General features: G+C 40.5%; 1 non-coding gene across 1 annotated transcript; it reads right to left on the bottom strand.

The window, feature by feature from the left end:
* Positions 1–274: 274 nt before the first annotated feature.
* On the bottom strand, positions 275–348 carry TRNAI-AAU (transfer RNA isoleucine (anticodon AAU)). Its single transcript has one exon. It is a non-coding gene; the product is annotated as a tRNA-Ile (tRNA).
* Between the last annotated feature and the right edge of the window lie 17,244 nt (positions 349–17,592).

Genomic DNA, 17,592 nt, shown 5'->3' with positions numbered 1-17,592 from the left:
GAATGGAGTTGGGGGAAAATAAGCCCCTTGGCCAACATTAATGCTGCCCCCATTCTGATTCTGACCTGATGAACACCCTGCCCCAAATAATCCCTCACTCACTCCCCTCTTGTTCTTGTTTCCTCGTTTTCTTGTTTTCTCCTTCCTATTCCCCTCATTGGTCACACCTTCTTTTCAGCCCCAAGGCTCAGTCCTTCGGTCTCTCTTCTTCAAATACACACACCATCTCTCCAGTCTTTTTTTTTTTTTTTTTTAAGGAGGGCGCAGCTCACAGTGGCCCATGCAGGGATCGAACCGGCAACTTTGGTGTTATTAGCACCACGCTCTAACCAACTGAGCTAACCGGCCACCCCTCCAGTCTCCAATCTTTAAAAACCATCTTTACCCTGAGTGAAGAAAGACTCCAAACCTGTGGCTCCAGCAGATAGCTTTCCCCTGAGCTTCAGACGCTTATCCAACAACTTGGCGTGTCCACTTGGCTCTCTCATAGACATCCCAAACTCAGCATGTCCAGGAATGATTGGAGGCTTGATCTCCCCCACAAATGCACTCCACCGGTGTTCTCCGGTTCTATCATTGACAACTCCATCCTTAAAACTGCTCGGGCTACAGTCCCTCCTGCCCTCTCAAACTCCATCTCCAATTCATCTGCAAATCCTGCTTTGCTTTCAAAATATCCAATATCTGACCATTTCTCATCACCTCCATGGTGGCCAATCTGGCCCAATACACTGCAATCTGCTCCCTTTTGCCCCCATCTAGTGTATTCTTGACATTAACTGCCACACTGGTCTTATAAAATTAAATCAAATCCTGTCTCTCTATACATGACTCTGATTTCTACTCATTTCATTCAGGGGAGAAACCAAAGTCCCACACACTCTGCCTCCTCTCATCTCTTTGACCTCATCTCCTACCTCTCTCCCCCGGCTCTGCCTCAGCCACAATGGGCTCCTTTTTGAGTGTTTCTCCTCTAGTAATATTTCCATATGGCTCACTCCTTCACCTCTTTCAAGTCTTTGCTCACTTCAGTGAGTCCCTTTCTCACCATTCCATTTAAAATTTCAATATCCCTCAATATACACATATTCTATATTCCCCTGCTTTCTTGCTTTCCATAGCATTTACTGGCTTCTAGCATAATAAGTAATTTGTTCAGTTAATCAGTTTCTTGTCTATCTCTCTCCACCTAGAGTGTCCACTTGCTGATCACCAAAGATTTGTGTTTGTTGCTGAGAATTACATTTCCCGGCTATGCCCTTGCATCTAGCTTGGGTCATGTGACTAGTTCTTGCAAATGGACTTGGAGCAAAAGTGTGACTCTGAATGAGCATGTGGAAATCTGCCAAACCAAAAATACATGCATTAGATTCGAAGCTCATCAGACAATAGACCTTTAGTATGCTAATTCAATGAGAACTTGTGATCTATTTGTCATAGCAATTAGCATCTCAATTACTACATCGTGGTTACTATAGCCCACTAGAGTGGAAGCTCAATGAAGGCAAGGACTTCTGTATGTTTTGTTCGTCACTGTATCTATTCTCAGTGCCCAGAACAGAGTTTGGCAAATAGTAGATACTTAAGAAATATTTGTTGAGTGAATAAATGAATTCTCTTTTCCACGACCAGTCATGAAAATTAGTGAATGGTTGGCAAGAAAAGAACAATGAGAAAGGATTTTTGTTGTTGTTTTTGTTAAAGTAGAAACTGAGTTTCTAGAGAATCATTGGCTGCAAGACTTTGGTAAAACTAAAGGGAGTTCCCTTTAATTTTGTTCTTCCCTGTTTTCACCTTTTCCTTGTCTTCCACCTCTTCCATCTCTATGCCCCCTCCCCAAGTCCTCCTTCACTCTCCCTTTCTCCTTTTCCCCCTCCTTTTTCCTTCTCCTTTTCTTCCCACATAATCTAACAAGAATTCACTCCTATTAATATGAGCCACTGTGAGTGCTCAGCCAAGATATCTACTCCAAGTCACTTAAAATATAATAGAAGGGGATGACAGGGGTTAAAAAAAAGAAACATAATGTTCTCTAGGTCCATCCATGTTGTTGCAAATGGTAAGAAGTGCATATACTTTTTGAATTAGTGTTTTGGATTTCTTTGGATAAATACCCAGGAGTAGAATTGCTGGGTCATAAGGTCATTGTATTTTTAATTTTTTGAGCATTATGTTAAGTGAAATAAGTCAGACAGAGAAAGATAAGTACCATATGATCTCACTTATTTGCGGAATCTAAAGAAAAGAATAAGTGAATGAACTAATCAGAAACAGTTTTGGAGACAAAGAGGAAAAACTGAGGGTTGCTAAATGGGCGGGAGGGGTGGGGGGTGGGGGGGAGGGTGAGGGGATTGCAGGGCAGTCGGTGACCACAGGATGGCCACGGGGTTTGAAAATTAATCTGGGGAACGTAATTTAGTGGTTACCAGAGGGTAAGGGGTTGGGGAGTGGGAGATGAGGGTAAGGGGGATCAAATATATGGTGATGGAAGGAGAATTGACTCTGGGTGGTGAACACACAATGTAATTTATAGAGGATGTGATACAGAATTGCACACCTGAAATCTATGTAATTTTACTAACAATTGTCACCCCAATAAATTTAAAAAGAAAAAAGAAAGAAAGAAACAGCTGGTTAGCTCAGTTGCTCGTAACAGCAGGGTTGCCGGTGCGATACCCACATAGGCCAGTGTGAGCTGTGCCCTCCACAACTAGATTGAAACAACTACTTGATTTGGAGCTGATGGGTCCTAGAAAAACACACTTAAAATAAATAAAAGTTTAAAAAAAAAGAAATAGTAAATCTTTGGAAATTTACACTCCTCTTCTACGTTTTAGCCTAACTTCATTTCTACTTGAGATATAGAAAAGTGATGGTGGACCAGGTGATTTCAACTAATCCTCCCATTGAGGACAACTGAAATAAAATGGACCATATATTCTTCAAAATAGCTGCTTGAACACATCTGGAAGATTAACAAAAGGGGTAGAGAGAATAGGGAGGTGATTCTGAAATGTGGGATCCTTGTGCCCTAGGGCCCTTAGCTTTTGACAACAACTTGAGTCAAGAGTAGGTATCACCTCACATCCATTAGGATAGCTATTATCCAAAAAACAGAAAATAACAAGTGTTGGCAGGATATGGAGAATGCTCGTGGGAGTGTACATGTTGCATATTGCTTGTGGGAATGTAAAATGGTGCAACCACTATGGAAAACGCTATGGCTGTTTCTCAAAAAAAACCACAGAATTACTATATGATCCCTCAATCCCACTTTTGGATCTACACCCAAAGCAATTGAAAGCAAGGATTCAAACAGATATGTGTATACTCATGTTCCTAGCAGCATTAGACAAAGTAGCAAAAAGGTAGAAGCAACCCAAGTGTCCATCAACAGGTGGATGGATTAAAAAATGTGGTTAGTATACATAGTAGAATATTACTCAGTCATAAAAAGGAAGGAAATGCTGACACATGCTATAACATGATGAACCTTGAGAAAGGACATTATGCTAAGTGAAATAAGCCAGTCACAAGAAACAAATTACTGTATGATTCTATTTATATGAGGTACCTAAAGTCAAATTCATAGACAGAAATTAGAAGGATAGTTGCTAGGGGCTAGCGGAGGGGAGAATGGGGAATTGTTAAATGGGGAATTGTTTAAGTTTTGCAAGACAAAAAAAGTTCTGGAGGTCAATTGCAAAACAATGTGAATGCATTTAATACTGAACTGTACACATAAAAATGATTAAAATGATAAATTTTAAGTGTTTTTCACCGCAGTAAAAAAAGTGAAATAAAGATTTAATGATTAATGTAATAAATTGTATGTTATGTGTATTTTACCACAACTTTTAAAATGAAAACAAAAATAAGAGAAAACATGTAGAAACCAAAAGAAAACAGGCTTTATGGCAAAAGCATTACTAAAAATAAAAAGGAACACCTTCATAATGATAATACGCTTAATTTATTAAGAAGATATAGCAATTCTAAATTGGTGTATGCCTAATATACATAGTCTCAAAATACATAAAGCAAAAACGTGGACTGAATCGCAAGGAGGTAAAGCTAAATCTACAATTATAGTGGAAGATATGTATATCAGTAACTGTTAGAACAAGCAGATGAAAAACGAAGAAGAAATAGATTTGAACAACTGGATAAGCAAACTTTACCTAATAGATATATACATATAGACTACTGCACCCATAACTGCAGATCACAAATTCTTTTCAAGAGTACATGGAATGTTTATGAAAATGCTAGACAATATAGCAAGTTTCAACAAATTTCAAATGATCTAAACTACATAGGGTACATTCTTAGACAATGATGCAATTAAGCTGGAAATTAAGAAGGAAAAAGATAGTTTTCAAATATGTAAATAAGTAGTTACTGTTTCTTGCTTTTTGTTTAGGTTGTACAGTGATTTTTTAAAGGTGTACAACATGATGACTTAATATATGTATACACTGTGAAATGATTACCACAATCAAATTAATTAATACATCCATCAACTTACATAGTTACCCTTTGGGGGCGGCAGGGTGAGAACACTCGAGATCTACTCTCACAGCAAAATTCAAGTATACGATACAGTATGCCCGTACTTTGGATCCCCAGAAGTTAGTCATCTTATAAAGGAACGTTTGTACCTATGACAATATCTCCCCATTTCCCTCACCCTTTAGCCCCTGGCAGCCATCATTCTTCTCTAGTTCTAGGAGTTCGACTTTTTCAGATCCCACATATAAGTGAAGTCATACACTATTCGTCTTTCTGTGTCTGGCTTATTTCACTTAACACAACGTCCTCCAGGCTTATCCCAGGTTGTTTTTGCTTTTCAGTTCTTTCTCCTATCCACCTCGTTTCCAGCTCTGTCCTAGTCAGGTATTCTCAGTATGTGTTTGCGTATGCTCATGCACCAGCCCCTCTGTGGGTCTGCATTTGCCTCTGGTTCTCTGACATTTTGCCGACTCCTGTGAGTCCCGCTGTGCTGAGTCTGCATTTCTGCGGGCAGCCCTCACACTGATGGTGACAGGAAGCTAGGCTTCCTGGGGTCCTGAATCAGCAGAGCAGGCAGGAAATAAAGACCACAGAATTATCAAAGAGGAAGAGGCCAGCTTGAAGGCAGAACCCATACCTCACCTCGAAGGACAGGTGTAGAGAAGAATAGCCTATGTGGTGCCTGGTGTCCCATCATCTGCCAATAGAAGCGCGCACGCTGGAGCAAGACCCTAGCAATGCTATTTGCTGTCACCAGATGACCTGTGCTAGTCCTCTGACTCTCTCTGCTGTAATTTCCCGTCTAAAATGGGAATGATAAATGAGCCTTCCCGTTGATTTTGGAGGATTACAGGCATCTCAAACCGTAGCTTGGACAGAGTAAATATGCGACAAGGTTAGCTCTTATTTCTTGAAGGTTTCAGTTTTACAGTAGGGACTTAAAAAATACCCATTTGTTTTCTTCCTGCAGTTTATCTCCCATGTTCCAATTTATAACTAATATCAAACCAGCAAACAAACCAGAAACACCCTTTGTAGGCATTTGCAATTGGACCCAGATTTCTTCCACAGGAAAATGGTACTCAAATAGAGTAATGTGTCTGAGGAAATTTTCATCCCACACCCTACTGCTGCTGGAAGTGGCATTTAGAGTCCACAAGCCCAGCTCCCACATTTCTACGTAGTTGAAGGTTCACAGTGAAGCTTTGCATTCAGCAGAGATGGCAAGAAGTATAGAGTGCAGTGATGAGTCCTGGTCAGTCTGCTCTTTAGAAGCATTAGGATGTACTGGGAAAAGCATGGACTCAAAGATGAATGACTTAAGCCTTGCTTTGCCTGGAGATCTTGGGCTAATTACTGCATTTCCCTTGCCTTCCTGCCCATCAAATTGGGGTGTTGGACCAAATGGTCTTTAAAATTCCTTCAGTTCAACGATGAAAGATTCTACTCTTCTAATATCACACACACATGAAAATAGTCATGAGGGTTTTGGATAAGAACCAGCTGGGAAAAAAAAAAAAAAAGGGCCCCTAAGGTCCTTTTTAAAAAACAAAGTATGTTTTAATTATAAGTCAAATTTCAGTTTAAGGGAAAAAAACAACCCTTAGGCATTTTATGTTCTATTTAGTTTAATCTTTCTCTTCAGTAAAAAGGTTCAGGAAGGTTTCTCACATTTTCTACCTACAAGCCAGTTGCGTACAGAAGAGGACTCCCTGAAGCCCATTTACCATTTTTACATAAAGCCTCTGCAAAGAAAGAAAATTCCCTGTTCAAATGACTTGAGTAAATCTCTCCTGCCATTTCTGATGCTATAGGGTTAATCCTGCATGAAGAGAGTGACAAAGTGCAGGGCTTTTTTTTTTTTCTATAGATTCCACATTCATAACCAAGGACTTGGCAATGTGCCCTCTCATATGTTGCGAAACAAAAATGTGTTGCCTTCAGTGTGTTTTTAATAGGCTAAGCAGTTTGTTTGATCACAGTGCTTGGGTCTAGACTCAGAGACACCAGAAATTTCCCACTGCGTTAGCATCTTGGGTTGCCTCCATCTTTCTAAAGAACAGTTGGGGGACACAGGGTAATGATTTCCTGGGATCAGCTACAGGGCCCCCAATCATGGCCTATACTCTTCAAAGCCTTTTGCATCCAGATTTGCAAAATATTTTGCCAAACTTGCAAGAATTCACCAGTTTTAGGTTTTGAAATTATTGGCACTGGCAAGTGTCTACAATGGTGAAATTCTCATGAGTGGGGTGGAGCAGAATTCTATAAACAAAGCAAACCCCAATCTCTGCAGCCTTCTGTAGAATTATTTATACCCAAAGAGAAAGGTCTCTTCCAGTTCTAGGATACTATAATGTACACATTTTATTACAAATGAAGTGTTTGTGAACAAACTTGCCCATTCCCTCCAAAACTCTAAGTACATAATTTTACCTAAACACATTTTTTTTGTCCCATAGGCTTGGCTGAAAGGTAAATGTACCTTATGATTCTCCTCACAAGAAAGGAGCCAAGTGTTTACTGGCTGTAAGGCAGTTTGTTGTTGTTGTTGTTGTTTTTATTTATATATAAGGGGACTAAAAAAAAAATCTATTGACTCAAAAGACTTATGACCAGCTCTCCCAGTATTCAGCAGACCTCCTCAGAGCCACAACAATGGGCCCTCCAATAATAGTCAGCCACCGTGTCCCAGAAGAAAGCAGCAAAGCCATGGGTTGATTTATCAGTAGTTATTAAAATTCCTCCTTGCTCACAGTTGGATTTCTTTTCAGTGCAGCCTAATTTTTTTTTCTAGCCCTTGTACCATGTTCGCTCTCCTGATTTAGTTGTATAAAGGCTTTATCTGAAGTCAGGAGAGTCCAACACTACAAATGACAGTTGGAAGTGGATGGTGATTCCGTACACCAAACAAAATGGCCCTTGCCAGAACTTTCCTTACAGACAAGTAAGAGGCCAGAGCCCCAGGGACCAAGAGCCAGCCTCAGGCAGGCTGGAGCAGCTGAACTTTAACCACCTGTTATTCCTGATCTCTCCCCTCTCATGCTGCCTTCCCGACTCTTCCTTTTCCTATTTTCCTTCTCTTCCTTTTCTCCCTATCCAGTTGGAGTCTTATTCACTCACACCACAGCTCTTAAACAGAGGCCTTAACTGTATTTTGTCCTTTCTAGAACATCCTCAAGGCTGTTCCCATTTTCTGCTCCTTTTTCCAAACGTCTCCCACCCCCAAACCTAATAACCTTTATGCCACCAGGCAGTCCCAATACTGCACTTGAATCACAGTTGCAAGGTTTTCTTGATTAATTACTTTTATCTTGCTTTGGAATACGGACTTGCGCCACAGCCCAGTATCCATTCTCTTCCTCCTTCATTTTTGGATGGAACATTGCTGCCTAGACTGCAATTCACAACCTCTCTTGCAGCTGGGAGCTGCCCTGCAACAAAAGGATGTAACCAAAACTTTTGTGTGCCATGTCCAGAAAATGCCTTTAAAAGAGGTATGCCTTCTTTGCTCCTTCCTAGTTCCTACTGACTAGAAGAATATGGATGTGCTGTCTGGAGCTTGAATAGCCAGCTGGATCCTGAGGCTGCATACTAACCACATCAGAGCACTGAGGAAGGAGGTGTCTTTGATTTCTGTTGATTTGGGGGCCTCCATATCAGGCCTGGACTGATTGCCCAGTTCTGCTACTTGGGGGAGAAACTAAACTTCTATCACATTTAAGCCACTATTATTTTTTAAACATATGTAACCAAATGTACATCTAATATAGAGAATTTATAAAGTCGTATTGCATATAAGTCAAATTTACCTAGACCCATTCCAAAGGATGGGCCTTGTAGAGAGAACAGATACACAGGTAAGAAATTCTAATAACTCAAAATCCTTTTGACAAATAAATAAATAAAAATAAATAAATAAATAAATAAAGTCCTGGAAGTACACACTGTTTCCCAATAAAGTCCTGTTCCTCTTCCCCAATAAAATCTTAAAAAAAAATCCTTTTGACCAGTTTTCACCTGTTGACCAGACTCCCTCATTGCCATCAATGACATCCAATAATAGCTTCAATGTCCACAGGCAGAAGATGCTTTAACATTTTGTAACTTTTTTTTTTTTTGGCATAATTGCAGACTCAATAAATTGCAAGAATAGTAGAAGGAATTCCCATACAACCTTCACCCATATTCCCCAACTGTTAACATTTTACCACATTCGTTTTATCATTCTCTGTATATCAATTCTTTTTCCTGAAACATTTGAGAATAAGTTGCAAACACACTGCCCCTTTACCCATAAACACTTTTAAGTGTGTATTTCCTAAAAACAAGGGCTCATGTGGCAACATAACCACAGTGAGATTATCTTAAATCAGAAAATTAACCTTCACACGATACTATTAGCTCAACTGTACAGTGTTTTCGGTTTTGCAAATTGCCCCTCAATGATGTCCTTTATGACCAAAGAAAAATCCCAGATCACGTGTTGCATTCTGTTGTCGTGTGTTTATAGTCCTCTTCAATCTGGAAAATTTTTCTGTCTTGCCCTGTCTTTCATACGAGTAGCCTTGACATTTTGGAGGAGTTGGTTATTATGTAAAATGTCCCTCATCCGATGCTTTTCTCACTATTAGATTCAGTTTTTGAGCCAGAATACTGTGGACATAATGCTGTGTTATTACAGTACATCATATCTCCTGATATATATATGTATATATATATATATATATATATATATATGTATATATGTGTGTGTGTGTATATATATATGCAATTTGTCCCATTACTAGTAATGTTAACTTTAACCATTAGTTAGGATGGTGTCTGCCAGTTTTCTCCACTCAAAGTTATTTTGTCTTTGTAAAATTAATAAGTACCTTGTGGAGAGATATTTTGAGACTGTGTACTATTCTGTTAACCCTCTAACTTTCACCCACCAATTTTAGCATCTATTGATGATTCTTATATGAATCAATTATTACCATGATGGTTGCCCAATAGAGCTATTATAACACTTTCTCTTTTATTTCCTTTTCCAAGAAGGGCTGAAATTTATTTATTTTTTAAATTTTTGTTTATTTGCTTTTCAAACCACTTTATTGACAAATGAGGATTGAAATTTAGAACATGAAAGCAAAAATCCAGGCATGTTGTGATTATCTCCCTGAACACTATAAATAACAATAATTTACCTTTTAAGAAATCTCTTTTTGAGTGCAGAGCACGTCTGGCACTGTCCTGGGCTCTGGGATTCAAAAGCAAATGAGACACACACACACACACACACACACACACACACACACACACACGTGAACTTGAAACGTGATAAGGGACATTCCCGGATGGTTTAGAACCAGGTGCCTTGATTTCACTTATATGTGGAACCTAAAAAAAAAAGCAAAGCAAAACAGAAACAGACCCATAGATAATAGAGAACAAGCTGATGGTTGCCAGAGGGAAGGGGAATGAAGGCATGGGAATAAAATAAAATAAGACTTAGGATACGTGGTCTGGCACTGTGTCCACTACGCCACATAAAAAAATTAATACATACATAAATAAATAAAATTTAAAATTAAAAAATACAGGAATAAAACAGAAAATATAGCATTAAAATTTATTTGAAGAAATTCTGTCAACGAATCCTCCCCGCTTGTCAAAAGGGGGAGGTGGGGAAAATAGGTAGTTTATTCCATTTCTCAAATAAAAAAGACCGCTGTATGTTGGCAAGTGTATCTTTCCTTAGTTTTGTTTTGTTTTTTAAACCAGGCGCCTTGTATGGCAAGAGCAAGGATTTCTCTGTTGAGTGCTGTGAAAGGACCCACATAGCTCTATCATAAAACTATTTTGCATACACTGATTTCTACGTAAGACAAGGAGCTTTCTGGGAGGCGAAACTTACTGATATGCATGAGGAAATTGGATGCCCACACAGGGGCAGGACGACAATTGGGGGACTACAAAAGATGTCACAATTGGGGTTGGCTGGTTAGCTCAGTTGGGTAGAGTGTGGTGCTAATAACACCAAAGTTGCTGTTTCGATTCCCACAAGGGCCACTGTGAGCTGCATCCTCCTTAAAAAAAAAAAAAAAGGTAGACCTCACAGTTGTCTAGGTGAGGTAGCCTCCCCACCCCAAGATCTTCATAGCCCCAGCATTCTACTTCTGGAGGTGTCACCCAACATCATGTCCAATATAAAATATACCACATACCATATTACATCAATTTATATGTATTTATATTAGTTTTCTAAGAGTTGGTTTTCATTGGTTACTTGCCATTTTATTATATTTTGTCAGCTTTTAATGAATTTTGAGTGTGTTTTTACAGTTTAAAGTCAATACACTATTTTTCAGGTCTCAAATCTCTTTGTAGGCTCTTACAAAGCGTATAGGCTCTAGAAATTATAACTGAAGTACCTAATGGTGTTTTGTTTTTTAAGTCGAAAGTTTTATTTACATTATCTCAGAGACCAATGTCCCTGAACTAATGAAACTTACTTCTAAAAAAAAAAAATCCCAGCTTGAGATGTAATTTACATACCACAAAATTCACCCATTTAAAGTGGACAATTTAATGGTCTTTACTGCATTTACAGAATTGTGCAACTATCACCACTATCTAATTTTAGAATATTTCATCACTTCAAAAAGAAGCCTTGTACCCACTTAAAGTCACTCCCTATTCTTCCCCCAGCCCCTGGCAACGACTAAACTACTTTCTGTCTCTATAGATTTGCCATTTATGGACATTTCATATAAACGGAATTGTATAATATGTGGTCTTTTGTGACTGGATTTTTTCGACTTAGCCTAATGCTTTTGAGGTTCATCCATGTTGTAGCATGTATCAGTGCTTCATTCATTTTTTTTACTGATTAGTATTACATTGTATGGATATAACAGTTTATTTATTCATTCACCAGTCGATGGGCAACTGGACCGTTTCCACTGTTTTGGCTATTGTGAGCGATGCTGCTATGAACATTTTGTACAAGTCGTTGTGTGGACATATATGGACATATATTTTCATTTCTCTAGGAGTAGAATTGCTGAGTCATGTGGGAATATTTTGAGAAACTGCTAAAGTGTTTTCCACAGTGATTGCACCATTTTACATTCCCACCAGCAGTGAATGAGAGTTCCACTTTCTCTACATCCTCACCAACGCTTGTTATTTTTTATTCCAGCCATCCTAGTGGGTATAAAGTGGTATCTCATTTTGGTTTTAATTTGCACTTCCCTAATGACTAATGATGTTGAACATCTTTTCATGTACTTATTGGCATTTGTGTATCAACTTTGAGAAATGTTTATTCAAATCCTTTGCCCATTTGTCATTGGATTATTTGTATTGTTACTATTAAGTTGTAAGAGTTCTTTATATATTCTGGATACAAGTCTCCTATCAGTTATATAATACACTAATTTATTTTTCCTGTTCTATGGGTTGTCTTTTTACTTTCTTTTTCTTTTCTTAAAGATTTTATTGGGGAAGGACTTTTATTGGGGAACAGTGTGTACTTCCAGGACTTTTTTCCAAGTCAAGTTGTTGTCCTTTCAGTCTTAGCTGTGGGGGGCACAGCTCAGCTCCAGGTCCAGTTGCCGTTGCTAGTTGCAGGGGGCACAGCCCACCATCCCTTGCGGGAGTCGAACCGGCAACCTTGTGGTTGAGAGCCCACGCTCCAACCAACTGAGCCATCCGAGAGCTCAGCGGCTGCTTAGTTCAAGGTGCCATGTTCAATTTTAGTTGCAGGGGGCGCTGCCTACCATCCCTTGAGGGACTTGAGGAATCGAACTGGCAACCTTGTGGTTGAGAGCCCACTGGCCCATGTGGGAATCGAACCGGCAGCCTTCGGAGTTAGGAGCATGAAGCTCTAACCGCCTGAGCCACCAGGCCGGCCCTCTTTTTACTTTCTTGATGATATCATTTGAACTATAAAAGTTTTAAATTTTGATAAAGTCCCATTTATAAATTCTTCTTTCTATTGTTGGTACGTCTGGTGTCACATCTAAGAAATCATTGCATAACCCAAGATCATAAATATGTATTCATATGTTTTCTTCTAAGAGTTTTACAATTTTAGCTCTCACATTTAGGTCTATAATCCATTTTGAGTTCATTTTTGTGCATAGTGTAAGATTTGGGTTCAACCTAATTCTTTTTACGTATGGATAGTCAGTTGTCCCTACATTATTTGTTGAAAAAACTATTCTTTCTTCCACTGACTTGTCTTGGCACCTGAAGTTTACAATGGTTCTGAAAGTTAGATCTGGTGAAAGGGTCTGAGAATTAGAGAAAAGAGGTTATTTCCAGGTACAATGTGACTGTTGATACTGAATCTGTCCTGCACACCTCTCACATAGTAAGCCTGCATCTTGTGAGAAAAATAACAGCCCCCTGCTTCCTGAAGTGGCAACAAGGATTTCTGGTTTTTTAGAGCACCAGTAGTATTCCAGTTTTATTGATATTGTACATGGTGGGTTTCCAGTTCCAGCAGCACCTAGATGGTGGTCAGAGCCTTGGAATTAAGTATTACCCACAGAGCACCACGTGTATAACTGTCAGGACCCAGATCCATTAGCCCCGATTCAAGTATCTACAATGGCAACCAATGACCAGCACTGATTTGTGAATAGGTCGAAGTACGCCAATATTTCCTAAAGCTATTTTGTGAAAGTAGGAGAGGCTACTTAAAAGCCTGAAAAGATAAGAGCTCAGACCAACTGAGGTTTAGGCATTTACCTAAATGAGGCCCTCCCTGTAGTCACTGACTTGTAAAGTCTGAGACACCAATATATGAGTACAGTGGAGGCCCGTGTACTCTTCCTGCTGATGCAACTTGTCAGGACCTGGCAAGGGCCTAGGAACAAGGGAGGAAATCAGCTGGGGACACCAGGGCCAGGAATTTGGAGCTGGAACTTGAGGCAAAAGAGCATAGGTGGACCAAAGCCAAAGCCAGAAGTGAAACAGAGAGATATATCAGGAGCCAAATGTCAGGATCCAGGAAGGAAGGATACAAGAAAGACCTTAAAACTAAGAGTGTAGTGGAAATGAGGCACTGGAGACAGAAACCAAGGATAACCTTATGTCTCGGAGCCTAGATAATCTTGTAGTTGAATTTAGAGGCAAATTGGGTGATTTCCCCACTGGACAGCCTTTTGGGAACTCCAGGCTTTCTCCTCCCCTCTCTGGGATGCACTCATTTCTGCATCCCAGAGAGATGGGTTCACGGTTGGTGCTTGTGACAACTCCTGACACAAGGCACACGTGTGTTGAATGCCTGCTATGTGCCTCACGTCTCAACGTGTATACTTGGAGGTAGAAGCTACCTGTCATAGTGTAAGTCAAATCTTGCTCTCAGGAAGCTGAAAAGACAACTGGCTTGGAATGTTTCCAGGGTTGATACAGGTCCTGGGGCCGTGAAGTCTCCACTCAGCCTAGGCAATCCGTGACCAGCCCTAATTCGTAGACGCACGTCCAGGTCAACACAGCTAATACATGGAAGGACCAGAATTATAAAATTCCAGTTTCTTTACTCACTTGTGGGGCTTTTTCTTCTACGCACTGGAAGACTCAGAGGCACAGTAAAAGGGAGAATTAAAAGAACTGAAACTAGATTTTTCTGTAGGGAAGAATGATAGGGAAGGGACACTGGCGGGGGAGGAGCTAAAGAGAAGTGCAAACAGTGAGAGAGAAGGGGAGATATTATGGGATATATTAGTCAGGGTTCTGCACAGAAACAAAACCGATAAGAGATATATACATAGTTATAGATATAGATGACAAAGATATAGATAGATATATAGATATAGATAGATATGTAGATATAGATATATAGATATAGATACAGGTATAGATATAGGTATAGCTATAGGTATAGATATCCTATTTTCTGTGCAGTCAGCAAGCTGGAGGCCTAAGAGCGCTAGTGGTGTAATTCCAGTCTTAGGACAAGAGAAGACTGATGTTCCAGCCCAAGCAGTAAGGCAAGGGAAGTTCCCTCTTACTTAGCCTTTTTGTTCTATTCAGGTCTTCGATGGATTGGATGAGGGCCACCCACATTAGGGAGGGCAATCTGCTTTACTCAGTCTACCAATTCGAATGTTAACCTCCATTTCCAGAAACATCCTCACAGACACATCCAGAATAATGTTTGACCAAAATGTCTGGGTACCCTATGGCCCAGTCAAGTTGACACATAAAATTAACCATTACAGGGAACAAGTGTCAATGCATCCTTTTCCAATGGGTCCCAAAGACCCAAGCAACTGGCCTCACCTCATGTTGGGGAGCCCTGTAGATAGACCACGGATGCTCTAAGAGGGTGGTACTGCTCCTGACAAGACTTTTGAAATCACTAAGGACATTTTTTGTTTTCGTCGGCAATGGGGAATGCTATTTAATGTTTGGAGACCAGGGATGCTAGACATCCGATAGAACACATAGTAGCACAGGAATTTTGAATGTTCCATTGGATATTCATAGAGGCAAAACTTATCATGTAGATATTATCATGTAGGTTCTACCTCAGCCTAGCACTTACCACTACTTTCCACATAATCACAGAATACCATAGCACATTTTTATTAAACATGAAAGTTTAGGGGATCCAACTGTCATATAAATTCAAAGATGATTGAGCTTGGTTTTGTATGTGTCTTCATCCATTTGGGCTGCTATAACAAAATTCCATACATTGGGTGGTTTAGAAACAACAGAAATTTATTTCTCACACTTCTGGAGGCAGGAAGTCCAAGATCAACGTACCCGACAGCGGCACAGTCAGGTTCTGCTGAAGGCTCTCTTCCAGGTTGTGGACTGCCAGCTTCTCATTTTATCCTCATATAGTAGAAGGGGCAAGCTAGCTTTCCGGGGTCTCTTTTACATGGGCACTAATCCCATTCATGAGGGCTCCACCCCAGTGACCTAATTACCTCCCAAAGGTACCACCACCTTGGGCATTAGATTTTCAACATAAGAATTTGGGAGGGGAAAGCTAACATTCAGAGTGTAGCAAAGAGCTCTCCCAAAAGTTATTTACTCTTTTGGGAAGGATGTCCTGAATGGTTACACGGCTTGTGGTAATTAGTCAATAACACCATCTATCTATACCAGTCTGCCTTTATTGTGTCTCATTGGTGGAGACTCTACATATCGTTACAAGTATCTGCTCACTTCCTGTCTTCTAGTGTAGTCAAGCCCATGTATTTACATATTAAACTATTTTATTTGTATTATTTTATTATAAATTACTTTCCATTTATTTCTTTTTTATCCTGGGGCTGTATATTATGGGGTTTTGTTTCGTTTTTGGAATGACGTATGAAGGTAGGTTATTGTATGTACTCGTTTCATTTCAGGAGAACAGAGAGGGCATTACACAATATTTGGTTAAAAGGAAGGCATTGGGTCTGATCCTGTTGAAAACATCTGAGCCACACAAGGATATGGTTCCCAACTACCCCACCCCTTCCTGTGCCGGTGGCTTTGGGTCTGTTCTCAAACCCTTCACAAAAGAGATGCTTACACATTAATTTGTGCTCAGTAATCTATGTGGTTTAGAAAAAGGCCAGCAAAGAGTTACCCAGAGCTGGCAGAGTGTAGCTCCTTGGTCCAAGATCTACTTCGGGCACCAGCAACCACATCTTCACAGATCATTACCAGCAAAGAGCACCCACTCAAGGGTGAACACACAACCAAGGCGACCTGCCCAATGACTGACTCCACAAAGAACAGCTAGAGATACCATATGGAATTGAAAAGAACAGAAATAGAAAGTCAAGTTGACACATAAATTAACCATTACAGGGAACAAGTGTCAATGCACCCTTTTCCAACGGGTCCAGAGCTGGCAGAGTGTAGCTCCTTGGTCCAAGATCTACTTCGGGCACCAGCAACCACATCTTCACAGATCACTGTGAAGATCACAGATCACACACACCCTGCTTGGGGTGTGTGTGTTGGGGTGCGGTGTCCATGAATGCAAATAGACTCTGCCCTCTCCCTCCTCCCTGGGAAGCATCTCCTAAGAGTCCCTCATTCTCTTCGGCAGCCATTCTGGTTTTCCAAGAGCCACCCACAGTCCTCATGCTGCTTCTACACAGTTCTGTCTATTCCATCCATAAAAGTTCCTGCCTATGTAGATTTTTCTCTGCAATCTTCCTGAACTCATTCTCCCATCCTCATCTTCTTGCCAATTCAGGACTGCCAACCCACCCCTTCAAATCCTGGCTTTGGACTTGCTGTGTCAAGTCCAAACTTGCTTCTTAGTTTGCCCAAGACTCAACACCAGTTCCCGTTTGCACCATGACCCAGAGCACGGGCCTGACCCACCCTTGCTCAGGACCCACTTTCACTCTCTTTCCATTGCCTCATAACTGCTGACCAAGCACATCCTTTTCCAAGCCCAGTCCTGACTCCAAAGCTCCTGGCCTGGGCGAGAATCCAAGGCCCAGTTTGCCAGGGGGAGACAGTTGGATAATTTCCTCAAGTTTTGCCCTCGCAGAAACTGGGGCCGTGTACCCTAATCTCATCTGTCCTAGAGTTGCTATTGCTCTTCTCTTGGACCCGCGGACAGGCTCTCCCACCACCAGTGTTACATCTTTTTCACCTTTGAAAAAGAAATTAAGAGCAACCAGCGCCCAGGCTCTGTACCCAAGAGTAGCCCTGTTGGGGAAGCCTAACTCAGCTATCTGGGCAGATTCAACCATTCATCCTGCAACGTTCTCCTCACCATTTCTCTTCGGGCATTTCTGGGGTTTGTATTGAACCAAATATTTCTGATGTTTGCTTGGGGACAGAAGATTATATCTAAGATACGTACATATTATCACTCCTTCATTATACCTCCAACCCCTCCCCGCAAACACCTAGATGTTTGCTGCATGTAAGATACACTGGATCTACTAAACTCCTGAATGTAATTCAATCTTTTTCTTTTGGTAATTTAGAAACACCATCTAGAGTATTCTGTGATATAATAGAATTCTTTTCTTGCAAATCACTCTCTTCTCTCTCCAGGCAGCCCTAATTCTTAAACCCCTTTCCTTTTCAAGACCCTTCCCCCACTCCCTTCCC

This window comes from Rhinolophus ferrumequinum, chromosome 21 (assembly GCF_004115265.2).
Source record: "Rhinolophus ferrumequinum isolate MPI-CBG mRhiFer1 chromosome 21, mRhiFer1_v1.p, whole genome shotgun sequence".
Taxonomy (NCBI): Eukaryota; Metazoa; Chordata; class Mammalia; order Chiroptera; family Rhinolophidae; genus Rhinolophus; species Rhinolophus ferrumequinum.
Note: the sequence above shows the minus strand (reverse complement) of the source record. Positions and strands in the feature narration are given on the sequence as shown.